The 27,166-nt window shown below is 38.4% G+C and overlaps 1 protein-coding gene and 1 pseudogene across 3 annotated transcripts in view; both read right to left on the bottom strand.

Moving 5' to 3' along the window:
• Positions 1-27,166, bottom strand: part of GNAQ (G protein subunit alpha q) — a 333,551-nt gene that overhangs the window by 24,849 nt on the left and 281,536 nt on the right. The gene's annotated exons all lie outside the window — the stretch shown is intronic.
• Positions 1-27,166, bottom strand: part of LOC103792618 (solute carrier family 2, facilitated glucose transporter member 3-like) — a 64,454-nt pseudogene that overhangs the window by 4,074 nt on the left and 33,214 nt on the right. Inside the window, exon 2 of the transcript XR_004744538.3 lies at positions 1-27,166. This exon is cut by the window's left edge and continues 4,074 nt beyond it; it is cut by the window's right edge and continues 25,071 nt beyond it. The product of XR_004744538.3 is annotated as a solute carrier family 2, facilitated glucose transporter member 3-like (transcript).

The following is a 27,166-nucleotide window of genomic DNA, read 5'->3' as shown; positions in this document are numbered from 1 at the left end:
GGTGTGTATCTCAGTTGGGGCGGGTTGCCTCGGTAGTGGTGGATGCCCCTCCCCCACAGAGCGTCTCGGACCGTCTGCTCGGGATAGTTTGAAATTGCGGTTTTGTTCGTCCCACTGGGTACCCTGAACGCTCTGTCCCTGCAATCCCCTGGGCTGGCCTACTGTCCAAGTCTCGTTCAGTCTCAAGTCCAGCCCTCTCAAGTCTCAGGTTGCCGGTTCAACAGGGCACCCGGACAAGCGCACCCTGGGGATTGCTGGGTAGGGCCGGCCGCTGCCGCCCTGGCTGCCGGCTTCGCCAGGCAGACTTACTGCCTGGCGTCCCGTGTCTTTTTTATACTTGGGAGTTTCCCTGTTCTGTGGGCAACAAAGATCAGTCTGGAAATGCAGCTCCGACTCACCTCTTTGCGGATTCAACGAGAGCTCCAATCCTGGGTTGTTCTCACAGCGCCATCTTGAGTCCTCCCTCACAAGACTATTTTTAAAACACTCTTCACTCTCTTTTTTTAAACAAGACATTCCAAACCTACACTCTCCATTTTTAATTGCTATAACAAACTTCACTATTTCTTCTCAGACATAACTCACTAAAGAACACCTTATAGATTACTTTATTAAAGGTCATTATTACTTTTAAAAAGCAACACCAGTTGATTTACCTTCTATGTAATGACCCATAATGTAAAATTTGAATCAACTGGCCAGGTGTGGTGGCTCATGCCTATAATCCCAGGACTCTGGGAGGACGAGGTGGGCAGATCACGAGGTCAGGAGTTTGAGGCCAGCCTGGCCAACATGGTGAAACCTGTCTTTACTAAAAATACAAAAATTAGCCTGGTGTGGTGGCGTGTGCCTGTAGTCCCAGTTACTCAGGAGGCTGAGGCAGAAGAATCGCTTGAACCCAGGAGGTGGAGGTTGCAGTGAGCTGAGATTGCGCCACTGCACTCCAGCCTGGGCAACAGAGCGAGACTGTCTCAAAAAAAAAAAAAAAAAAAGGAATCAATATTATCATTTGTAGCTTATCAAATATTGAAGAATTTGAAAAATCTGAACATACTCTCTCAGGTGTTTATCTCATTTTTCTGTGTCTACTGGGTAAATAAATGTAGCAACCGAGAAGACAAATAACTCCAAAGCTGTATGAAAAAAAATTTATAAGCCTGGTCTTCTGCATATTTCTTTCCTCCCTTGAATGTTTAGGGAAAAGTTTGACTTTGTATCTCCAGCAGGATCACACTGTTATGTGTCCTATCTGGTGTCAACGCTGTGAGAATTCAAAATACATTTTATGCCAAACTCCTGCTGTTAGGGAGGAAGGTAGAAAGAGGAAAAAAGTGTAAGAATTCACATGAGAATCTGCTGTATGGAAATGTGCTCCAGGTTATCTGGCAAGGAGGATGCTGATGGCAAAATGTAGCCCAGGGCTGAGCTAGAGAGGTCAGTAGAAACAAGACTCTGTTTCAGATACTCTCCGTGTCCTTGGGCAAGTAGCTAAGTATCTCTGAGCCTTGAGTTCCTCATGGATCTCCCAGGGTTTGTGAGGATAGATGAGAAAATGCATGCCAAGCTCCTAGCTGTGGCCTGAGCACACAGTAGCCACTATCACTGATGGCAAAATTGCTACATAAAGAACCTCATGGTGAGGCAATTTGCTTCTCTCAAATCTCTGACCAAACTGTAAACCCAGTGAAATCTTTCCAGTCCCTGGAATTGCACATAATTTATTCATGTCATCAAATCCAGGCACATCTGATTTATAGAAAACTGGAAAGTCATCAGGTTTCTGCCAATTTCCCTCACATAGAGAATGTTTCTTCCTAAGCTTCTCCACCTGTTAAAGGGGAGAATCTTCAAAATCTCTAAAGATGCTCAATATGCTCAACCCCAGAGGAAACCAAGAAAACAAGAGATACAATATACAAATGGAGTGGGTGGAGTAAGAAATAATAAAACACAGGTTCCTAGCCACTACACTTCTGCTATTCAAATCACACAGCTGGGATGGAAATGTTAAGAATATCAAACTCAGCTGGATAGATACTATTTCCTTAATAATTTTCTTAGTCTTTGCAAACCTTTGCAAGTGATTATTTGAGATCAAATTTGGCATACTCTCTAGGCTTCCTGAAAATTTTAATATTATAGTTTCTGCATATGCATCAATGTATTCTACTTGCATAGGATGTTTAGAGAAGAAAAGAAATGGAACATATTTGCCTGTTACCTGCGGGTATAAGGTTCCTAAGCAATGAGATGTGGTCACATGTGAGGCCCTTGTAATGTGAAGTGGTGCAAACCAGAGTGTTGTAGGAGAAAAGTGGAGGAGGAAAAAAGGAAGTCAGAATCAGAGACTGGGGATCAAGCAGAGACAAAGGAGAGTGGACAGCCAGAACATGAGTGACAGGAAACAAGACCAATGTATTACCCTTTCCAATGTGGAAGCCTACAGTCATAGAACTTACAGAGGTAGGACTAACAGAGATGAATGAATCCATTCATGCTGAAATACTTTCTAGTATTTCAGTTCAGTCAAGTGACCAACCACCTCCTTTCAAAGTCTACTGCACAGCCCATTGATCTTTCTACTTAGCAAGTATCCTATGTGTCACACTTTATGCTTATTTTTACTTTATGCTTAGATGTCAAGGATCCGAAATCTATCCTTAACTTAAACATATAAATTCCTTTCCTCTTCTCATGAGGGTTAACTTACTGAGAGTCAGGTATTTAACGCTTTGTGTATTCATGACACTGACTTTTCAATTCATTGAATTTTCCCTCCTCCTTCCGGTAGTCTGTCCACATCCATTATTCTGTGCTATCATCTCGTAGCACTAGCAGCTCAACAGAGACCTCCCTCTCCTTGTTCTCTGATGTAATGTCTGATGGCCAAAGCAACTGCCACCACTGCCTTTTAAAAATTGCTCTATCGCACTGCAAACTCAAATCCTGTGTTGTCACTGTCATTGTAAGTGACATTGTAAGTGACCCTTCCCTTTACTAAATATCTGGGTTATTGCCCTTACCTAGTGTAATAGGCATTCCTTCCAGCCTGCATCTCATGATGATTAATGCTTCCTACTTTTCAAACTTGTCTAAGTTGATGGCTGTAATTTGTTTCCCACAAGCTATTGGAAAAGGCATTCCTTTTTTGCATAATTAAGATATAGATTTACCTTCACACTTTAGTCAGAACAGTAACCTACTCAGCATCCTAATCTTTTCCAACTCCTTGGGTTATGTCCCTATTCATATAAAACAGTATATCAGCAATAACCAACAGAGTGGCCTTGAGATGTTGCACCAAGCCAATCATCAAAAGAGCCAATGAGACATCTAGATGGACCTATAGTAAGTAGTTACTTGAATGGGTGGACTCTAATTATGAACTTTAATGGACCCATTAGCACTGTGTCAAGAGCACAAAGGTACAACTCGGCTGAACAGGCATCTGTTCCCATGCATCCTACGACATTTGCTTGTAGAAGCAGCTCATTTGCTCAGGTCTGCTTAGTATCTCTTTGCCAGATTTAGCCAGAAGCAGACACAAATGAACTTAAGGCAGACAATAAAGAGGGACATACAGATTATTCCTGTAGATACTAGTACTTCTTCTTTTCCTTGAGTATCACTAGTGAGGCACAGTGAGCATTTAATGTTGGCTTCAGGGCACAAAGTGAAGGCCAAAAGAATGCATTTGTAAACTATCTGTCTGGAATTGTGAAGAGTAAACAGAGGACAGGGTGGTGTGGTCATTTTAAATTTAATGTAAAAATAGTCAGTTTTTTGACACAAGAACAGAAAATGAAACACCGCATATTCTCACTCATAGGTGGGTGATGAAAAATGAGAACACATGGACACAGAAAGGGGAGTACTAAACACCGGGGTCTATTGGGGGGAAAAGGGGAGGGCCAGTGGGAGGGGGAGGTGGGGAGGGATAGCCTGGGGAGAAATGCCAAATGTGGGTGAAGGGGAGAAGGAAAGAAAAGCACACTGCCATGTGTGTTCCTACGCAACTGTCTTACATGCTCTGCTCATGTACCCCAAAACCTAAAATCCAATAAAAAATAAAAAATAAAAAAAATGCAGAAAAACAAACAAACAAACAAACATGAAGCTCAGGAAAAAAAAAAAAAAGTCAGTTTTTGTTCATTGTAACATATAGAACATATTTGCATGTATACATGGTTGTGTGAAAACACCTGCAAGAGTGCTTTCCAATTCAATAGTGCTCCATTCCCTAAGAATCTGAGTTTCTGAAATTCGGATAAAATCTAAATGTTAATAGCACAACACACACACACACACACACACACACACACACACACGGAACTCAACTGTGGAGAGTAAATTTTAATTGGTGGCAGGAAAATTGCTTGAACCCGGGAGGCGGAGATTGCACTGAGCTGAGATCATACCATTCATTGCACTCCAGCCTGGGCAACAAGAGCAGAACTCCATTTCAAAAAAAAAAAAAATTGTTTTCCCCCAAGCTACACTTGTATTCATTTCTACATTAAAAAAATCATTTGAAACAAAGTTTAATTTTTCTTTTATAAAATTAATATGTGGTCATGATAGAACATTTAAAAATAACAGAAGGAAAAGAAAAAAAATCCCATGGTTGAACTGCCCACATAAAACTATTTTATTTTTGTTAATCTTTGTTTTCTTCTAGTCTTTGAGAGCTATGCATAATTTTGGAGATTATTTTACAGCCATACATCCAAAATAACTTTATGAGATAACGAAAAGCCATTTTTGTACTGTTGTCTATTTCAGAAGCCACTAGCTACATCTGGCTACTGAGCACATAAAATGTGGCTAATGCAATTAAAAAAATGATTTTTAAATCTATTTAATTTCAATTTTAACTAAAATTAAAATTTAAAGTTACATAGGGTCTGCAGATAGTATATTAGTACAGATTTAAAGGACTGTGGACCCCTAGATGTAAAATCTTATGTTCTGTATTTTGCTCTTAACATTATAATCTAAGCATTCTTTTTTTTTTTTTGGGGGGTCAAATTCTTAAGTAAACTTATAGTGGGTTTAACTGTACTTCTACTGTAAAATATTTAGTTTTTTGGGTGCTATTATAAATAGCACTATAATTTACAACTTTATACACAGAAATTTTCATGGTTGAAATTTTCTATGTAACAGCATATCAACGCATATTGCAAATTTTAAGGCTCTTGGTTACAGGCTACCAAATAGCTTTCCGCAGGGGGTGAACTAACTTATCATCTCATAGTGATGTGTGAACTTACTTGTTTGATTGTTTCCTCTTAAGTGAGAGATCTACCCTTTTATAATCTTTTTCATATCAAATTACATGTGGCATGAAATGACACATCAGGGTGAAGAAAATGACAGCTTGCTGTCTTGATTGAAATTTCTTTGAATAGCAGTGAGGTTGAAGATTTTCCAACAGATTATTTACTAAAATGTAGTATTTTCTCTTTTTGAGAATTGTCTGCTCCTGTCTTTGTGTTCCTGAAAAATCAGTCTGCTCACATTTTTTTGCTCTTAATGTTTTGTTATACATTTGTAGGCAGTCTTCACATACTGAAGACATTCACCATGATTTTAATGTTTCTTACTAACTTGTCATTTTGAGTGTTTCAAAGAAGTTATCAGGAAAATGCTTGAAATAAGATTAAAACAGGTTTGATATTTCTAATATTGGCCTTTCTGAACTTAGAAAACAGCTGTACTTTTACAAAAATCAAACATCAATTTCCCAATGGGTCTTTTCCTTAGTCAGCTCAGTTTGTGACACTACCCAACTTGCTGAATATAAGCCATTGCTCATCCTGAAACAGCATTTTGCAAACCCACAGAAGACCTGTTCACAAGAGCAAAGTGTGTTTGGATGTCAGCTTCCTTTGTTGCACTTGTCCACTTTCTGATCTTATAGCTGATAAACAGTGACCTGGCCAAACTGCAGGAGACTTTGGATAAAGAGAAACGGAATGACACTGTGGGGATGCAGAGGTAAGGGACTAAACAGAAAGCAGGCTTGGATGATACAACTGAGCTGGGAAACCCTAAATACCTTGATAATGTCCCAGGAAGACTTATTCTAGCTAGTAAACCAACAACGCATATATCAGCACATCAGACAGAATCTGAACAAATTTTCAGTGTGTTATGCCACTAAAGTCTATATTTGGGGGAAATAAGGATGAAATAAATAACCCAAAACAATTCAGTAAAATACTTCTTATATTGTCTCAAAATATTTTTATGAATGGGTCAGTTTGGCCCAGAAACATGTGGTTGCCTAATTCTTTGGCTAACAGGATGGTAACAGTGGATAAGAATTTGGTCTGCCTTGTTGCCAAACAGGTAAGTTCAAAGAACTTGTATGACACTTGAGCCTTGTTTAATGAGGTGCCACTGTCCTGATGTGCCCATGACCATGTCCACACTGAAGTTCTTTTATCTTTTGGTTTCTAAGTTTTTTCTCTCCCCTTTGTTTATCCACCAAAGACTGTAAGCATATGAGGAGCATTTCCCTTAAGCAAAATCAGACAGTAGGTAAAAATAGAGAAGTAACATAGGCAATCAGAGTAAGTTGGGAACTGAAGGATGGCAATAAGCACATACATTGATCACATGACAAGAAAGCAGGTATAAGCTGTTGGCTTAAAAGTCTTTTCATAGAAAATACATAAAATATTCCGAATATAAGTCCTTTTAAAATGAGTTTAGTCTATTATTTCCTAAGGCCATGTTATATTATTTTTAAATAATAATGAATTTGTTACATAAATGTTTTTCTTTGTAGTCTTCATTTTCAGGAACAATACATGATGAATTTTTCAGACTCTGGTATGTATTTTTGGCTATATAAATGTTATTGTTTTATGTAAAGCTTAATGTTAGTGATAACTAGCATTTCTTTAGTGCAAATATGCACTAGACATTGCTAAGAGCATTTTAGTGAGTAAAGGGATTGGGAAGCATTTCTATAAAGGGTCAGATAGTAAATACTCTAGTTTGTCAGCCATATTGTCTCTGTCATAATTACTCAACTCTGTCCATGTAGCAGGAAAGCATCTCTAGACAATACACAACATATGAGTAGAGCTGGGTTCCAATAAAACTTTCTTTGGATGCTGAAATTTGAATTTCAAGTAATTTTCATGTGTCATAAAAATTAATTCTTTGATTTTTTTCAACCATTAAAAAATATAAAACCGAAATTTAGTTTGCAAAGTGTACAATAACAGACAGTAGGCTGAATTTGGCCTGTGGGCCACAGAGTTTACTGACTCTTGGTGTGTAACAGCATTTAATTCTTGTATGGCATAAGAAGACTGATAAAAAGGAAGTTGAGTAACACATATAGAAGGTAGGTAAACAATTTTCACAGCTACTTGAATTATTAGCAACATTCCAATTTTTATATATGTATTTAAAAGTCTGAGAATATTTACTTATAATTTATGCTTGTAAAATTTATTATGTACAACAAAGCAGATATATGGAAATAAAGCAAAAGTAAGATCTTCCTCAATAAATCTGTCATTATATCTTTCAGTCTTAATTTTCTCCTTGTGTTTTTTCCCCATATTAGGTTTCTAAATTTACTTTCCTTTTTTGCAAAAAGCATTCATTTTCTTTCTTCCTGTGGCACAGAGGATGCAACATAGGAAAGACAATCAGTGTTTTCGTTCATTCACTTAACTTTTAGTGTCAGGGCAGTATATTCAGTCAGATGTTGCACAAATGTAAAAAAATGCCTTTCCAGATAGTTTAATATCATATATCTGGCACTTTAAACCAGTAAAATTACTGTAAAACAGTTTTCATTTGAAGATATGGATAAACTTTTCATAATATTTTAAGCAGCTTAAAAAACTCTATAAATATTATTTGTTAATAAGAGACTAATAATAATCTGCATGTGGATTTACTCCATCCCCATTTGACCCTCAATTCTTCCAGAAGAATGACTGACAAGTGAAGGAGGGCAGGGGCAATAAACAAGAAATAAACATAACTGGCAAGTGAAGGAGGGCAGGGACAATAAAACACTCAGTTTTGGTTTCCATATCTACTAAAAGGTATGAGTATGAGGTTTTTTTTTTTTGGGTAAACTCTTGGCTAAAATCCTGTTACATCTATAGACTTCAGTGATTTATTTTATCCATATGCTATTACCAGGGCTATTACAGTGCACAGTAGAGCAAGGCCCTGGCACTTTTAAAAGCAATGTTTACTGTCTGCTTGAAAAATCAGTGTCACCATCTTGACTCACTGGTAGGTACAACCAAATTCACTCAAATACATGTGGGTTTACTCAAAAGGACCCCCTTCCCTGAAAACTGTTAAGTGCTCAATCAGCTTTGCACTAAGAAGCTTTGAGAAAAAAAATGGGCTTTTTCTTTCCACCTCCTTTTTAAACCCAGCATTCTGTATAATGTACATGTGACTAATGAATATAGAAGATGAAAATGGTATAAAATTTATGAAGAACTAAGTATTTTTGGACAAAAGCATTAATTACACCCCTGATAAACTGAGAAATAGTTATACAGTGTTAAGTTTGAAAGTTCCAATATTTTGCCCCAGATTAAGAGTTTTCTTCTTCTCTTTACGAAAATTTTGCAGAATAATTTTTCAACATTTTAAATAAAGTGTTTTTTTTTTTTAATTTGCATTATGATCTATTACTAAGTTAGGCAGTCGGAAGACCAAAAAACAAAAACAAAACCAGTGTTCCACTAGGTAAGAAAATTGTACTTTGTTAGGAGGTTAAGAGATCTCTTCCAGAAGTTATTAAACAAAAACAGACCTTTAAATGCATCTAACAGAAACATACAAATCATACACAATCAGCTCCTTCTACAATGAAGGATTGCGAGGTGTAATGGAAGATCATTCAAGCATCATGAAGAAAGCAGACAACTTTGAAAGACATGAGGGAAAACCTTGTGACATGAGTACATGCACAAATGCCAGTGATTTACTTGGGAAAAAATTCTGGGTAAAAGATGAGGGAAAGCTGTGCCACAGTCACCAGTACAGAATCATCACTATAGCAGGTGTTACTACAAAGATCAGCAGGAGATGGCCTACAGTTGGCACGGGGCCATGAAAGACTGTATCAGACTTCGAACCTCCGAAGTGAAGTAACTCTTCGAGTGTCCAGATAATAGAAATAGGTCGGAAAAATTCTGAACTTACAAGTGTCTTGAAAACTAGAGTATTTAAATAAGGATTAAGGGAGAAGGGATCAGAACCAATTCTATTGCTGAAACATACCAGATGAGGGAAATGAGCACTGAGGATCTCAAAGCTGCCACAGAGGCAGAGAGAGGCAGTAAGAGTTCAACTATTGAGGAAGAATAATGTGTGTTATGAGCTGGCTGATATCAGTTTATGCCTGATATCCACTTGGATTGGCTGCTCTTTTTTTTTTTTTTTTTTAAACTGACTGATAGCTATGACATACTTGTTAAATAGTACATTTCTAAGGTTTTGTAAGTTTATAAGTTGTAAGGTTTTATTCAACTACAAAAACATCTGAAATTCCCCAAACTGTTTCCACCCTACACCAACATCTTCCTTAAGGTTTGAATAAGTGATTAAGGAACTGTTGCTCCTCTTCTCTCAGCTTCCTAGTGGAAGTCAGAAACTGAAAGCAGAAGGAATTCTGGCAGTGACCATGTGCTCATAATAGCTGTGATAAAATAAAAGGTATACTGATTTATCTATTTCCTCTGACTTTAGAAATGTAATTTAATAGCAATTAGGATCAGTGGGCAAGGAAGAAATCATACATGGTCTAAATTGCCCTTAAAAAGTACATTTTGAATACACTTCACGGTGACCATGAGACCATCTTGCCATTCCATATTTCTGATACAGACTGCCATTCTCTTAGTGGTAGAAAAGCCACAGTTACTGTAGCGAAGGATGAAGTTTGGTTTTTGTCTCGTGTTGGCAGTTAGGGGCCTTGCTGAACAAGAATTAGTGTCACTGAACTAGGCTTGTACTTTGGAGAGGTGCTCACACTACGTGAGGCATCCAGGAACCAAGACCAACCATGGGAACAACAGATCCCATTTCTCTGTCACATTATTTGACTGCATGCCCTCATTTGATGAAGGGCAGCCCCAGAGCCTTTTGTATAATTTACTCCCTCTTAGTTCTCCCCGACCCCCTTTTTCCTGGGCACCTATAACTATATTCTTACAAATCCATGATGTGACTCTACTATGTAATTACATAGTGTGTGTCTCTAAAAGTAACACCAGCCCTAAAAGGTTTAGACAGTCTGAAAGAGATGATTTGGTCTGCTTAATCCAATGCATTCTGATGAAGGTGAAAGGGAGTTTCCAAAATCACTGTGGCTACAAAGGAAGCTTTCCAATAATTTAAACTTTTAAAAGGATAAAATGGGGTGGGTGGAGGACTATGAAGAAGATTCCATACTCAAGGATAATTAGGTAATGAAATTACTTGTAAGAATTACCATCATGCTGTATATGCTTAGTAGGCACTCAAAAGTTGTTAAATAACTAAAGGTAAAAACTGAAAATGACTTAACACTTCTGAAAAATGCCCAGGGCAACCTGGATTCGAATAAAATCTCCAGGAACTTCCAGGAAAAAATTATTTACTTCATTCTGTTCCCTAAGACCCCAACAAAATGAAATAACAATAACAACAAAACTTAATGAAAAAACTGGGAAGTAATTCAAGCCACAGATGTAGAAGGATGTCTGCCAAATATGTGGGATCTGTAGTGAACCCAGAAAGGATGCTGAAAGCTATTAATCATCTTTCCATATTTCAATCAGGCTGAGATTTGTCTGAGTAAATGATAGGGTCTGGAGACACTCAAGTGATAATGTTTACTAACACAGAGTGGAGGACCAAACTGGTTCAGTTCCATGAGAGGCAGGGAAAAGCCCAGTAGGCACTGAGTTCTGTAACTGGGCTGAACAGGAGGCAGGATAGATGAGAGAAACAGTTGGGTTCTGCCATCTTAACACTCTCCAACACCCAGACTCCTAACCCAGGGAACTGCCTGAAGAGGAGGCAGGGAGGAAAGCTATTTAGTGCTTAACTGTTGTAAAACATGTAGGAACACCAAATCTTTGAAGAAAATCTCCAGCAGAAATTGAGACCTAAGCAAACACACCTGAGGTGGGTAGGCAAGAGGGAGAAGAAAACAGAGATCAATGTAAAGAGGTCAATGCAAAAAACTTAAAACACTCTTTTAAGTGGAAAAAAAAAAGCCTCAGAAAGATCTTTCTGAAAGACAAATAGGATATTGGTACTGACTTAAGAAAGGAAACATTAGGAGAATAAAAAGATCTCTTAAGCTTTCAAAAAAAAAAAAAATCGATGATTCAGCAGGTCATAGACCCCCCCCCTCCCCCCCAAAAAAAGAAAATCAATCTATGAAAGCCAAAAAACAAAGATAATTTGAAGGATAATTCTAGAAAATTTCTCAGGAAGTAGAAAGACCACAGAAAACTGGAGAGAAAAGTTCAGAAAAATAAAATAATAATTTGTAAAAGTTTCCTCTTCAGCTAAAAGAAGTTATAGTAATGGAACACAGAGAAAATGGAGAGGAGGAAACTTTCACCTGAATACTAAATGAACATTTCTTGTATTCAAATCTCTAGGTTAAAGGGCCCCAGAAGGGCTGGGGTTGGAAGAAGAATAAAGAATACCTATACTAAAACAGAGCCTTCCTTAAATTTCAGAATATCTTAGAGAAATAAAAGATTTTTAAAAGTTTTCATAAACAATAGGTCACATATAAAGAATGAGGATGCTGAAGAGCCGCGAATTTTCGAAAGGGATCATTGGCAGACTACAAAATAGAGTTTTCAGAATAACTTATATCTGAGATTCTATACCCAGCCAAAATATCAATTAAGTTAGAGGACAGAATAGGGACATTTTTAGTCATGAATTGATTTAAAAATTATTCCAAGGGTTCCTTGGATCCTTACTCAGAAAGCTACATAAGGATATGCCCTAGTAAAATAAGGAACTAAACCAAGGAAGAAAAAACAGGATCCAGAAACAGGGAACTCAGCACAGCAAAGCTGTTAAATGAACTCCTGGGACAACAGTGAAGCAAGGTCCCAGGATGACAACTGTATAAAGTACAAGAGGACAACCAGTCCTGATTAGAAAAGACAAAGGGTTCCAAAAGGGAGATCTTAAATTTAAAATAAAGGAAAAGAAACTGATATATTATCATACATGTTTACCATGTTTTGAAAGATTTCATATGTCGGTGAATTAGAAAAGAATCAGCTATGAACATACATGTGCATGTGTCCTTATAACAAAACAATTTGTAATCCTTTGGATATATACCCAGTAATGGGATTGCTCAGTCAAATGGAATTTCTATTTCTAGGTCCTTGAGGAATTGCCACACTGTCTTCCACAATTGTTGAACTAATTTACACTCCCATCAACAGTGTAAAAGTATTCCTATTTCTCCATATCCTCTCCAGCATCTGGTGTCTCCTGAATTTTTAATGATCGCCGTTCTAACTGGTATTAGATGGTATCTCAATGTAGCATTGATTTGCATTTCTCTAATAACCAGTGATGACGAGTATTTTTTCATGTTTGTTGGCCTGATATATGTCTTCTTTTGAAAAGTGTCTGTTCATATCCTTTGCCCACTTTTGAATGGGTTTTTTTTTCTTGTAAATCTGTTTTAGTTCTTTGTAGATTTTGGATATAAGTCCTTTGTCAGATGGGCAGATTGCAAAAAATTTTTCCCATTCTGTTGGTTGGCAGTTCACTCTAATGATTATTTGTTTTGCTGTGCAGAAGCTCTGGAGTTTAATTAGATCCCATTTGTCTATTTTGGCTTTTGTTGCCAATGCTTTTAGTCATGAAGTCCTTGCCTATGCCTATGTTCTGAATGGTTTTGCCTAGGTTTTCTTCTAAGGTTTTTATGGTGTAAGGTCTTATGTTTAAGTCTTTAATCCATCTGGAGTTAATTTTAGTGTAAGGTGTCAAGAAGAGGTCCAATTTCTGCTTTCTGCACATGGCTAGCCAGTTCTCCCAACACCATTTATTAAACAGGGAATCCTTTCCCCATTGCTTTTGTCAGGTTTGTCAAAGATCAGATGGTTGTAGATGTGTGGCTTCTGCTCTGTTCCATTGGTCTTTATCTCTGTTTTGGTACCAAGACCATGCTGTTTGGATTACTGCAGCCTTGTAGTATAGTTTGAAGTCAAGTAGCGTGATACCTCCAGCTTTGTTCTTTTTGCTTAGAATTAACTTGGCTATGTGGGCTCTCTTTTGGTTCCATATGAAGTTTAAGGTGTTTTTTCCAGGTCTGTGAAGAAGGTCATTGGTAGCTTGATGGGGATAGCACTGAATCTGTAAATTACTTTGGGCAGTATGGCCATTTTCACAATATTGATTCTTCGTAACCATGAGCATGGCATGTTTCTCCATCTGTTTGTATCCTCTCTTATTTTGTTGAGCAGTGGTTTGTAGTTCTCTTTGAAGAGGTCCTTTACATTGTTTGTTAGTTATATTCCTAGGTATTTTAGTCTCTTTGTAGCAATTGTGAATGGCAGTTCATTCTTGATTTGGCTCTCTTTAAGTCTGTTATTGGTGTTTAGGAATACTTGTGATTTTTGCACACTGATTTTGTATCCTGAGACTTTGCTGAAGGTGCTTATCAGTTTCTCAGGAGATATGGGGCTGAGACAATAGGGTCTTCTAAATATATAATCATGTCATCTGCAAATAGAGACAATTTGACTTCCTCTTTTCCTAATTGAATACCCTTTATTTCTTTTTCTTGCCTGATTGCTCTGGCTAGAACTTGCAATACTATATTGAATAGGATTGGTAAGAGAGGGCATCCTTATCTAGTGCCAAATTTCAAAGGGAATGCTTCCAATTTTTGCCCATTCAGTGTAATACTGGTTATGGGTTTGTCGTAAATAGCTTTTATTATTTTGAGATAAGTTCCATAGATATCTAGTTTATTAAGAGTTTTTAACATAAAGTGCTGTCGAATTTTGTTGAAGGCATTCTCTGCATCTATTGAGATAATCATGTGGTTTTTGTCTTTGGTTCTGTTTATGTTGTGAATTACATTTACAGATTTGTGTATGTTGAACCAGCCTTGCATCCCTGGGATGAAGCCTACTTGATCATGATGGATAAGCTTTTTGATGTGCTGTTGCAATCAGTTTGCCAGTATTTTATAATAGCAAAGACTTGGAACCAACCCAAAGGCCCATCGATGATAGACTGGACAGGGAAAATGTGGCACATGTACACTATGGAATACTATGCAGCCATAAAAAACGATTAGTTTTTGTCCTTTGTAGGGACATGGATGAACCTGGAAACCATCATTCTCAGGAAACTGACACAGGAACAGAGAATCAAGCACCACATGTTCTAACTCATAGACACGTGATGATCAATGAGAACACATGGACACAGGGAGGACAGCATCACGCACTGAGGTCTGTAGTCAGGGACTAGGGGAGGGATAGTGGGGGGTAGGGAGTCGGGGAGGGATAACATGGGGAGAAATGCTAGATATAGGTGATGGGGATGGAGGCAGCAAACCACATTGCCATGTATGTATCTATGCAACAATCCTGCATATTTTCTTTACATGTACCCCAGAACCTAAAATGCAATCATATATATAAATATATATCTAAAAATATAAAAGAAAAGAATCAGCTAGAGATATACAACAAAGAAACAAAGAAAATTAAAATGTAAGGCAATTATTAACTCCAGTGGGAAAAATAGTTGACCAAAAAAAATGGATGAAATTACAGCCTACTGCTTAGCTCATCAATGAACAATATTTACATTGTCAAATAGTGTAAACAGTGAACTAATAAAAAAACTGCGTGATATAACTGTTGAAAGGATGGGAGAAAAATGATGTGGAAATGTTAAGACAGCACGATTTTTAACTACCATAATAGAAGATAATATAATCGACAAATCCAGAAAAAAGAAAAAAGAGTAAAAGCAGACCAATTAGAGACATGAAGACAATAATAGAAACTAAGAGTTAGGAGTTAAGGGTAGTCCCTCTGGCTATCAGGGGTGGTGGTGGTGTTGGTGCTATTGACTGAGAAAGTGCTGGTTTAAAAATAATGTCTTTTTAGTTATTTGGCTTTGTAAACCATTATTTGATAAAAATACAAATTGACTGATTTATACACTTAAAAAAAGATATACTGGTTCATGTGTAAAATAAAGTTCTAGGAAGATACATATGATGGTGGTAGTTACCCAAATTTGAAAATGGGGGAGGTAGAGTAGAAACACAGGAGAGTTTTCACTCTCTTCTATAGCATTCTTTATATATAAAACTTTTAGTAATGAACATATATTACCTTATTAAAATAAATAAAAGTTAATAAATATATTCTAAGAAATTAATAATACATTTATTTTATATTTTAAATGTAACAGAAACATCAAAAGGGAAGACAACCAAGCAGCAGACAAGCTCACTGCTGGAAATGATTCATCCTGCAGAGTTGATAAATATCACATAGAAAACCAGAAGCTTTTAACTCCTACTTTGATCCTGAATACTCTGTTATGGAGAAGACTTTTCATATTGAAAAAGGCAGAGGAGATCAATAAAAAGTAAGACTGGCAAGACTGCTCTAAATGAGATTAAATCTCTTTAACTGGAGACTTGATATTTTAAGGTAATATATTAATCTAGCTTTAGTTATAAACTGATGTTCACGAAAATGGTAATAAGATTATTAGCAAAGCCAGCATGAATGGTCCTTAATTTAGATAAAAAACAGGTATAGAATGGGATGACGCATGGAATGAAGTTTGACACATACTGTATTGGGAAAACCTTAGGTATTCTGAGAGCAACCTGAAGGCTCCATGTACCCACCCATAGTACCCGCTAGACAACAGGAAGAGAAGGCGAGAAGGAATTAGAGACAAACTTTCCTGACTTTTAGAATGTGTCTTCAAGTTGTAATTCCCCTGTGGGACCTAATTCTTGAACATCTGCTCTGTGCTAGGTGCTTCACATGCTACCTCAATTAGTTCATGAAATCTTGTGAGATAAAGACTTAAGTTTGAATTTCCCTGGCTACGAAGTCCACAGTTTTTCTATTAAGCCATGTTGGATGGTGTCAATTGGCAACATTATCCATGTGAACATTCCTCATGTTTAGATTTAGCAGGATACTGTGGTATAGAGAAGAGCAGTCAGGAGAACAGAGTTCTCAGCCTGGTCCCAAGACCACCTCTTGGGAACTCCTTTCGCCATCCTGGGCTCCAATTTTCAAATCCAGAGTCTCTTCTATCTAACATTTTCAGGTAAAATAAAATCCAGTGAAAGACATACTAACAGAATAAATATTTCCAGCTATTATCTTAAATGGATTACTTCAATATGCATCTTTTCTTTAAATTTCTATCTCATTTCACTTTAGGTAGTATCTTTTTTGAAAAGCTGTCATTTCAAAGTACTGCAAACTTAAAATCTAGGCAATGCAAGTATTATATATGACTGAGGCTCTCCTAAAATTATCCTGGAAAGATAAGAGGATTCACTATCGTTCTGGGAAACAGAAATAGCTGTTTCCAGCACTCACACCTCCCCTGGTGCTCCCAATTAACTTTTAAGGACAAGCATGAAGCTTTGTAGAGCTTGATGCCTTCTCCAAGCACTACAGTAAATGTGGGGCATAAATTGCCTCCCATTAAGACAACTGTGGAGGATGACAGAAGTAGGTCAGTTTCAAACAACAGCCTAGCTTAGTAGGCTAAGTGGTAAAATGTGTAATTCTAAAGTTGGGGCATCTTGAAAGCAATGGCTAAGAGGAAAAGTTATTTAACTTTTCTTTGGTGAATTTTCCAGCTCTCCCTACTTCTTGAGAGAAAATGTCAACTGTTCTTACCAGAAAGAATATGAAAATAGGTAGCACAGTATGCTTGTGACAAATGTTTAATGAATTACAAAATAAATATAAATGACCAGTGTTTAATAAGTGGATTTTGGCATAATGAGGCATGATCCAGGTACTGGAGCCAGTCCAGATGTTGTATCAGACTGGTCCTGTTATTATAAGTCAGATTCCACCAGTACAAAGAAGTTGAACACAAGGATAGAGTGACTCCTCAGGGTAGGACAGGGAAAGTAGTAGTTCTGAGGGGAGGCCATATTTCTGGCTGGGACCCTGGCTTCTGACAGATTTCCAGTGGTTAACTGTATCCAACACTCCTGGCTTCAAGCTTTGGCTCTAGACTCATCTCCCTGCCCCATGTTCTCAGCCTCAGTATTTGGGAGGGCTGTGGGGTCTTCACTCTCCACTGTTGCCAGGTTCTCAATTCTTTCCACAGTTTTGGAATTTTCTCTCTCCCTGGCTGCCATGGCCCCATTCCTGCTTTGGCCCTAAGTCAGGAACATCCCACTCAAACCAATACCTTGTGAAGAATGAGGCTCCAATGTACAGAAGCAATGAGCTGATGCTAGTTAAGACCTTCTAAGTGAGGGGTCTTGGGCATTTCACCCCTGTGTAAACTTGTTATACATAAACACCCTTAACCAGGTGGTAGAACATTATTCAGGAAAACAGGCAGAAAGCTTTGAATATGTTAGTAGATCCTTCTATTCTTCCTTTTCTCCTTGTTTAGGTTTCCCAGGAATGTCTTGTACAGGAACAAGTTTTTGCTGTGAACTGAGGACTTCAGAAACATTTATGTACGTAAATAATATGCTAAGTGCATGTAAGTTTTCTCTAGTCGCTAATACTGGAACTTGGATGAGTCTTCCAGGCCAACAGCTGCTGGTTTAATTCCACTTACTATACATAAATTGGCATTTCTCTAAAATAATGTTTTCAAACTACTGATAATCTACAATAAGAAATACAGTTTACACAGCAATCCAGTGCATTCACACCCAGAAACACGTGCATATAAACACACACAGATGAAACTAAAATTTCATAAAACAATACTTTTCCTTACAATATGCAATGTACTCTATTCTCAATTCCATTCCATCCTCCCTATAAAAAATACACTGACAAGACCTATCAAACTGATTTTATAATCCAGTAAATGGGTTTCGATGTGACGGAACACATATTGTGCATAGCTTTTCATAAGTTGTAATTGTTCATGTTCTGTATTTCACTAATTTAGACTGTTTTATTTTCAATTATACTATAATAGCAAATATTTTGCAAGATTGGGCTAAAAACTCTCTGTGTCCAAATGGATATTCAGTTTTGAAATCTGGTGGCAGATGTACTGATTGGCAAAGAACATTTGATTAGTGACATCAGGTACATCTTTTAAAAATATTATTTCCGCTGAAAATCAGCTACAATTTTTTTTTATAAATACCAAATTACTATTAAAGAAGAAATCTTAGAATTCAATACCAAAAGATTTCTAATGCATGGACTAAAAACTCTGTTACAGAATTATCAGAAAGAGATGTTTTTGGTATTCAATCTTTCTTAAATGTAAAATATAAAAACCAAGCAAGAAACAAAGCATTTTGCCTCTTCCCTGTAGTTCTAATCCTAATACAGTTTTACTTAATTAGCAAATACAGATGGGGTCTTAGTAAGAACATTTTAAATGTAAGAGGTTTCTATGATAATATAATCCCACTAGCAATTATCATGTTATCATCATTATGTAGTTTAGAAAATTTATGAGTCAGTGAATGTCATTTTCAAGATGGTATACAGAGGCTAACCTCATAAACCCCATTCCAGCCAAATGGAGCAGCTCAACCTTCCCAAATATGCTTATATATTTTTTGTTCTATTACCTTTATTTCTAACCCTTTCTTGAAGTCTTCCCAGTCATCAAGCTGGAAAAAATCTCTCCCTCCCCTGAAATCACATGTGACTTGTTAACAACACTTGCTATATTAACCCTCCTGGGCAATTTTTTTGAAATTGTTCATAAAAACATTATATCAACCCTGATTGACTATGAGCTCCGTGGAGGCCCAATGCTGTGTCTTACTTATTTCTACACTATCTCCTGACACCCAGATATCACCTTGCTGTGGCAGGTGATCAATACATTTTTGTTGGTTGAATGAATATTCTGAAGAACAGTGAAAACAGGCATTTATCTAACCTGTGAAGGTGGTGCTACTGTATAGTGCTTTAAATACATACCAATTTATGAGTCTAATATAAGTGGAGACCCAGTATTGCTTTGCCTTTTCAAGTTTTTCCCTTTTGGTGTATTCCTTTACAAATCTTTCCCCCTTTTAAAGACTAAACAGCATCCATCATGTTAAGTCAGTGAATCCCATTTAGCAATTAAAGGAGATTATAAGAGCTACTAGGCATCTGCTTTCAGTATTATTCCAGGCATGGTAAATTAGTAATGGCCTGCCTCTTCCCTCAAAGCACTGCCTAATACCTTGATGTTTGGAAAATTTTGCCAGACTTGCTTTGTGGTCTTGCCCTGCTAAGATCTGCAAGAATTTCACATTTTCTCTGGAAGTATTGCTAAAAGAATAAAAATAACCTACAATGGGCTATGGGCTGAGTGGCTTCCCTAATTGAATACATGGGCCTAAAATAATCCTGTATCAAAACTAACTCTATATGTATCTGGCATGTAATCAGTAAAATGAACAAGCAGATGCTGTTAGTTTTCACGTGATAAATTTATATGCAATCTCTCTCTCTCTCTCTTTTTTTTTTTTTTTTTGGTAGGGATGGGGTTTCACCATGTTGGACAGGCTGATCCCGAACTCCTGACCTCAGGTGATCCACCTGCCTCGGCCTCCCAAAGTGCTGGGATTACAGGCGTGAGCCACTATGCCCAGCCTATATGCAATCTCTTAAGATAGTTGAGTGCATTTCAGAAAGCCCAGTAGAGAAAAGACATGAATAACTGCAGTTAGCCTAGAAGCCAACAGAAATTTTATAATGGGGGTGGGTAGGTGGACTGGGGATGGACAGAGATGTGTGGAGAGCTATAATCTCATTCAAGACAATGCTGCCCCCCTGTGGATACCAAAAATTAGAATCAGTATTTGAGTCAACAGCTCTTCTTTCTCCATAGTAATAAGACCTTCCTCTAATTTCAATCTGATGGCTGTTGCTAGGACAACTAGGAAATGAGACAAGGAACAGAGAGACCTCCAAAAAAAAAAAGCAAACAAAAAAACAGGTCACTGAAGGGAAGTTATTACATTAATTCTAACTTCTAAAAGGAACTCAGCAACTGTGGCCCTGCCAAGGGAAATGTAAAAATGAATCTAAGATGAGATGCCATTGTTCTGAAAAATGATGGCTGCAGGTACACGGTGCTCATGTTCAGGCTGTGTGGTAGACTCATCTATCAAAGTGTGCTTGTAAATGGTTCCCTTGGAATTGGATGACAAAACAACTTTCTCTTAGTATGCACGCTGTGGGAAGGAAAACAAACTCATTTTTTAAAACTTGTAGTCACTTGTTAAGTTAATCACTCTGACAAGTATTTTTGTTTGCAGTTGGACTGTCAAACAGATAATAAAACAAAATAAACATGGTGTAGAGAGGTCTCTAAGTGAAACTGCAGTTAATGTACCTCAGTAAAATGGCAGGAATATTCCAAAGTATTATAGAAATTTGAAAACTTGAAAATCTGTAAAGGTTAAGAGGCGTTCCAATGTTTCATTTAAATCCTTATTAGGAAGTGACTACTCTATTTGAGTCTCTACTGACTAAAAAGTGTCTCATTAATGTGCTGCAATAACTTGCACTGGGAGGTAGAGTAGGTACTGAATGCGTGCTTCACACTCCCCCTTAAGGACTCAGGAATGAAGCTAGAAGGGAATGTGGAGTTCAGTCAGGTCCAATCTCCTCTTTTTACAGCTGATCTAACTTCAACCTGCAGAGGTTAAATAACTTGCTCCCGAACCCATGAAGTATATCTGGTGAAGCCAAGGCTACGACTCAGTTCTCTCAACCTTTATTCCAAGGCTCTTTTGTCTCCTTGTGTTCTTAGACAGAACTGCCTCTGTCCGTTATTACACCTCTTAACACTGAAATATTTGTGCGAAGTCGCTGGGTTTCTACAGATATTATTCTGCCTGTGAATTTTGTCCTATTTCTTCCTAAGTGACTTTAAATTTGGAGCAATTTCAAAATTAGCATTCTTTTGGATGAAGATTTAGTTGGCTTCACGGATAATTTTTTTTCACAAATGGGATATAAGTCCAATTTTGAAGATACACGGCTCAGACACATACCCGAGGCATGTTATTCAGCAGTATGATCATTGGGATGTGGTATACTCATTCACAGACATGCGCACGCACACACACACACACACACACACACACACCATGAAGAAAAAAATTCAGGGTAAGATATGAAATAGCTACAGAAAGCACATCTTAGCATTTATGTCTATCAGCATCTAACATGTTTTCTGAGGTTTAAGATGATAAACAAGCTGGATGTCATGGCTCATGCCTGTAATCCCAGCACTTTGGGAGGTCAAGGTGGGCAGATCACAAGGTCAGGAGATGGAGACCATCTGGCTAACATGGTGAAACCATGTCTCTACTAAAAAAAAAAATATAAAAAGTTAGCTGGGCGTGGTGGCACACACCAGTAGTCCCAGCTACTCGGGAGGCCGAAGCAGGATAATCACTGGAACCTGGGAGGTGGAGGTTGCAGTGAGCTGAGATCCCGACACCACACTCCAGCCTGGGTGACAGGGTGAGACTCTGTCTCAGGAAAAAAAAAAAAAAAAAAAAAAAAGATAAACAGTCCTTTTGTGAAGCAATCAGTCATGCTTGCTTTCCCTCCAGATAGCTCTATGGATACTACTGCCTTTGGAATGATGAAGAGTTAAGACAAAGAGCTTCTTTTTAATTAGCAAACAAATAACCTTTCATAGAGTCAAAAAATGTCTGAAATCAGACAGGCCCATAAACATATTCCTAAGAATCCTCAAGCTTGTGTTGATATGATCGAGGGTGATAGAAAAAGTCTAGCATGATAATTTAACACTCACGATGTAAAAAACATCCCTCTGAATTCCCTAGAGAGTTCTTGAAATACTAATTTGGTTATCTACCTGTTGATCATGAGTATTACTCTCAAGCATGCTACCTAAGCCCATTACTGCACAATATGAACAATAGAAAAGGCGCTGGATAGTCTCCCTTGAAAAACCCATATACTTGAATTAATTAAAAAGCTCATAAGACAGTGAGACATTTAACAATATTAAATTACTCTGTGTACTTAAGAAATGTAGCAACATATCCTAATTTGAAACAACAGAAACAAAACCTCCTAGAATTTGCCTGTCAGGATGGCATCTTTAAAATGACTTTCTCTCCTTTGTGTGTTGGGATCATCTTTATATGCTGAAGTTGAGGGAAAAAACTTCCCTTGAAAGCAAAATCTAAGTCTTTTCCCTATAAGCTTTCATGATGGGCCTGTTGACAAATGATGCTAGGGGGATGTAAAGAGACCAAATTAAAAGGAGCACTCAAGGCCCGTATGAGTTAGCCTCAGCGTGGATGGCACCCTGGAGTCTCTTTGCTGGTACTGTTAGGCATCACATAAGCAGGACTTCCTCAGGACTGGTTTCCTCCCACGACAGGTTTGGTGCCTTTTGCTTCTGTCCCCACAGTACCTGTACTTAATGCTATCAAATGCTTTAGTATAATACTGTATTCTAACTGCCTACTCACTTTAGTGTCTCCCTGAATAGGTTGGGGGTTTCTTAAGAACAGGGACAATACCCTGTTCACTAGCATCCCAAGCATCTAACGTAGTTCCTGGGACATTTCATCTCTACTTCTTGACAAAGTAAGTAGGTGTTTTATATGTATTATCTCATTTAACACTCATAACAAGTTCCCACATCATAACAGCTATGTTTCTCTTAATGAGTCCAGTAAACAGAGCAAAAAGGCATTTATGAGCTGCAGATTCCCTTGTTCTGTAATAATCACACTCTCGGCCCTAGGTGTATTAACCGAACCTCAATGGCAGATATAATGTGGTCCTGAGCAGTTACAATGTGGTCCTGTTACGACCAGGTAAAGTGATATATTTTGTTATATAAGTGTCCTGCACAGGAGTTGGGGATCAAGAGGAGTCATTAATAGGAAAGATGGTTTCAAGACCTGCCAAGTACATCACACCTTAAGAGACCCAGACAGGCAATAATAGCACATGCTGGCAAGGATGTGGAGATTCCTCATGCACTATTGGTAGGAATGTAAATTAGCACAGCTACTATGGAGATATAGCCAGTATGGAGGTTCTTCAAAAAACTAAAAATGAAGATGGCTGAATAGGAACAGCTCCAGTCTACAGCTCCCAGCAAGATCGACAGAGGCGGGCGATTTCTCATTTCTAACTAAGGTACCTGGTTCATCTTACTGGGACTGGTTGGACAGTGGGTGTAGCTGACAGACAGCGAGCCGAAGCAGGGTGAAGTATCACCTCACCCGGGAAGTGCAAGGATCGGGGAACTACCTTTCCTAGCCAAGGGAAGCCATTAGGGACTGTACTATGCACTCCAGCCCAGAAAGTGCACTTTTCCAATGGTCTTCACAGGCTGCAGACCAGGAGACTCCCTCCAGTTCCTACACCACCACGGTCCTGGGTTTCAAGCACAAAACTGGGCGGCTTTTGGGCAGACACCAAGCTAGCTGCAGCAGCTTTTTGTCCAGACCCCAGGAGCGCCTGGAATGCCAAGCAAGACAGAACCATTCACTCCCTTGGAAAGGGGGCTGAAGCCAGGGAGCCAAGTGGTCTGGCTCGGCAGGTCCCACCCCTATGGAGTCCAGAAAGCTAAGATCCATTGGCTTGAAATTTTTGCTGCCAGCACAGCAACCTGACCAAAGGGGCATCTACCATTGCTGAGGTTTGAGTAGGCTGTTTTACCCTCATGGTGTAAACAAAGCCGGGAAGTTCAAACTGGGTGGAGCCTACCACAGCTAAGCAAGGCCACTGTAGCCAGAATGCCTCTCTTTTCTGAGCAAGGCATCTCTGGAAAAAAGGCAGCAGACCCAGTCAAGGACTTATAGATAAAACCCCCATCTCCCTGACACAGAGCACCTGGGGGAAGGGGTGGTTGGGGGAATAGTTTCAGCAGACCTAAACATCCCTGCTGAACAGCTTTGAAGGGAGCACCAGACCTCCCAGCAAAGCATTCGAGCTCTGGTAAGGAACAGACTGCATCCTCAAGTGGCTCCCTGACCCCTCTGTATCCTGACCAGGAGCCACCTCCCAGTGGGGGCTGATAGACACCTCAAACAGGAGAGCTCTGGTTGGCATCTGGTGGGTGCCCCCTAGGACAAAGCTTCCAGAGGAAGGAATAGGCAGTAATCTTTGTTGTTCTGCAGGCTCAACCGGTGATACCCAGGCAAACAGGGTCTGGAGTGGACCTCCAGCAAACTCCAGGAGACCTGCAGCAGCAGAGGGGACTGACTATTAGAAGGAAAACTAACAAACAGAAAGGAATAGTATCAACATCAACAAAAAAGACATCCACTCAGAGACCCCATCCAAAGGTCACTGACTTCAAAGGCCAAAGGTAGATATATTCATGAAGATGGAGAGAAATCAGTGCGAAAAGCCTGAAAATTCCAAAAACCAGAATACCTTTTCTCCTCTAGAGGTTCACAACTCCTCACCAGAAAGGGAACAAAACTGGATGGAGAATAAGTTACACAAACTGACAGAAGTAGGCTTCAGGAGGTGGGTAATAACAAACTCCTCCGAGCTAAAGGAGCATGTTCTAACCCAATGCAAGGAAGCTAGGAACCTTGAAAAAAGGTTAGACACATTGCTAACTAGAATAACCAGTTTAGAGAAGAACATAAATGACCTAATGGAGCTGAAAAACACAGTACGAGAACTTTGCGAAGCATACACAAGTATCAATAGCTGAATTGATCAAGCAAAAGAAAGGATATCAGAGACTGAAGATCAACTCCATAAAATAGAGAAGACAAGATTAGAGAAAAAAAAGTAAAAAGAAATGAACAAAGACTTCAAGAAATATGGGACTATGTAAAAAGACCAAATCTACATTTGATTGGTATACCTGAAAGTGCCAGGGAGAATGGAACCAAGATGAAAAACACTCCTCAGGATATTATCCAGGAGAACTTCCCCAACTTAGCAAGACGGGGCAACATTCAAATTCAGGAAATACAGAGGCCACCACAAAGATACTCCTCGGGAACAGCAACTCCAAGACACATCATTGTCAAATTCACCAAGGTTGAAATCAAGGAAAAAATATCAAGGGCAGCAAGAGAGAAAGGTTGGGTTACCCACAAAGGGAAGCCCATCAGACTAATGGCAGATCTCTTGGCAGAAACCCTACAAGCCAGAAGAGAGTGGGGGCCAATATCTAACATTCTTAAAGAAAAGAATATTCAACCAAGAGTTTCATATCCAGCTTTTAAACTAAGCTTCATAAGTAAAGGAGAAATAAAATCCTTTACAGACAAGCAAATGCTGAGAGTTTTTGTCACCACCAGGCCTGCCTTACAAGAGCTTCTGGCTGGTACCAGCCACTGCCAAAACATACCAAATTATAAAGACCATTGATGCTATGAAGAAACTGCATCAACTAATGGGCAAAATAACCAGCTAGCATCATAATGATAGGATCAAATTCATACATAATAATATTAACCTTAAATGTAAATGAGTTAAATGCCTCAATTAAAAGACACAGACTGGGAAACTGGATAAGAATCAAGACCCACTGGTGTGCAATATTCAGGAGACCCATCTCACATGCAAAGATACACACAGGTAGCCAGGCGTGGTGGCTCATGCCTATAATCCCAGCACTTTGGAGGCCGGGCAGGTGGGTCACAAGGTCAGGAATTAGAGACCAGCCTGACCAACATGGTGAAACCCAGTCTCTACTAAAAACACACACACACACACACAAATTAGCCAGGCGTGGTAGTGCATGCCTGTAATCCCTGCTACTCGTGAGACTGACGCAGGAGAATTGCTTGAACCTGGAAGGCAGGGTTGCAGCAAGCCAAGATCAGGCTATTGTGTTCCAGCCTGAGCAACAAGAGTGAAACTCTGTTTCAAAAAAAAAAAGACACACATAGGCTCAAGATAAAGGGATGGAGGAGGATTTACCAAGCAAATGGAAAGCAAAAAAAAAAAAAAAAAATCAGGGGTTGCAATCCTAGTCTCTGATAAAATAGACTTTAAACCAACAAAGATCAAAAGAGATAAAAAAGGGCATTACATAATGGTAAACGGATCAATGCAACAAGAATAGCTAACTATCCTAAACATATATGCACCTAACACAGGAGCACCCAAATTCATAAAGCAAGTTCTTGGAGACCTACAGAGACTTAGAGACTCTAACACCTACTGTCAATATTAGACAGATAAACAAGACAGAAAATTAACAAAAATATTAAGAACTTGAACTCAGCTCTGGACCAAGCGGACCTAACAGACGTCTAGAGAACTCTCCATTCCAAATCAACAGAATATACATTCTTCTCAGCAACACATTGCATTTAACCTAAAATTGACCACGTACTTGGAAGTAAATCACTCCTCAGCAAATGCAAAAGAACAGAAATCGTAATAATCAGTCTCTCAGACCACAGTACAATCAAATTAGAACTCAGGATTAAGAAACTTGCTCAAAACTGCACAATTACATGGAAACTGAACAAAGACACAAAATACCAGAATCTCTGGGACACATTTAAAGCAGTATGTAGAGGAAAATTTATAGCACTAAATGCCCACAAGAGAAAGCAGGAAAGATCTAAAATTGAACTCTAACATCACAATTAAAGGAAATAGAGATACAAGAACAAACAAATTCAAAAGCTAGCAGATGACAAGAAATAATTAAGATCACAGCAGAACGGAAGGAGACAAAGACACGAAAAACCCTTTAAAAAAAATCAATGAATCCAGGAGTTGGTTTTTTGAAAGGATCAACAAAATAGACCACTAGCCAGACTAATAAAGACAGAAGAATCAAATAGATGCAACAAAAAATGATAAAGGGAGTATCACCAATGATCCCACAGAAATACAAACTATCATCAGAGAATACTGTAAACACCTCTAAGCAAATACACTAGAAAATCTAGAAGAAATGGATAAATTCCTGAACACAT

The sequence above is a fragment of the Callithrix jacchus genome, chromosome 1, assembly GCF_049354715.1.
Source record: "Callithrix jacchus isolate 240 chromosome 1, calJac240_pri, whole genome shotgun sequence".
NCBI classification, from domain to species: Eukaryota; Metazoa; Chordata; class Mammalia; order Primates; family Cebidae; genus Callithrix; species Callithrix jacchus.
Note: the sequence above shows the minus strand (reverse complement) of the source record. Positions and strands in the feature narration are given on the sequence as shown.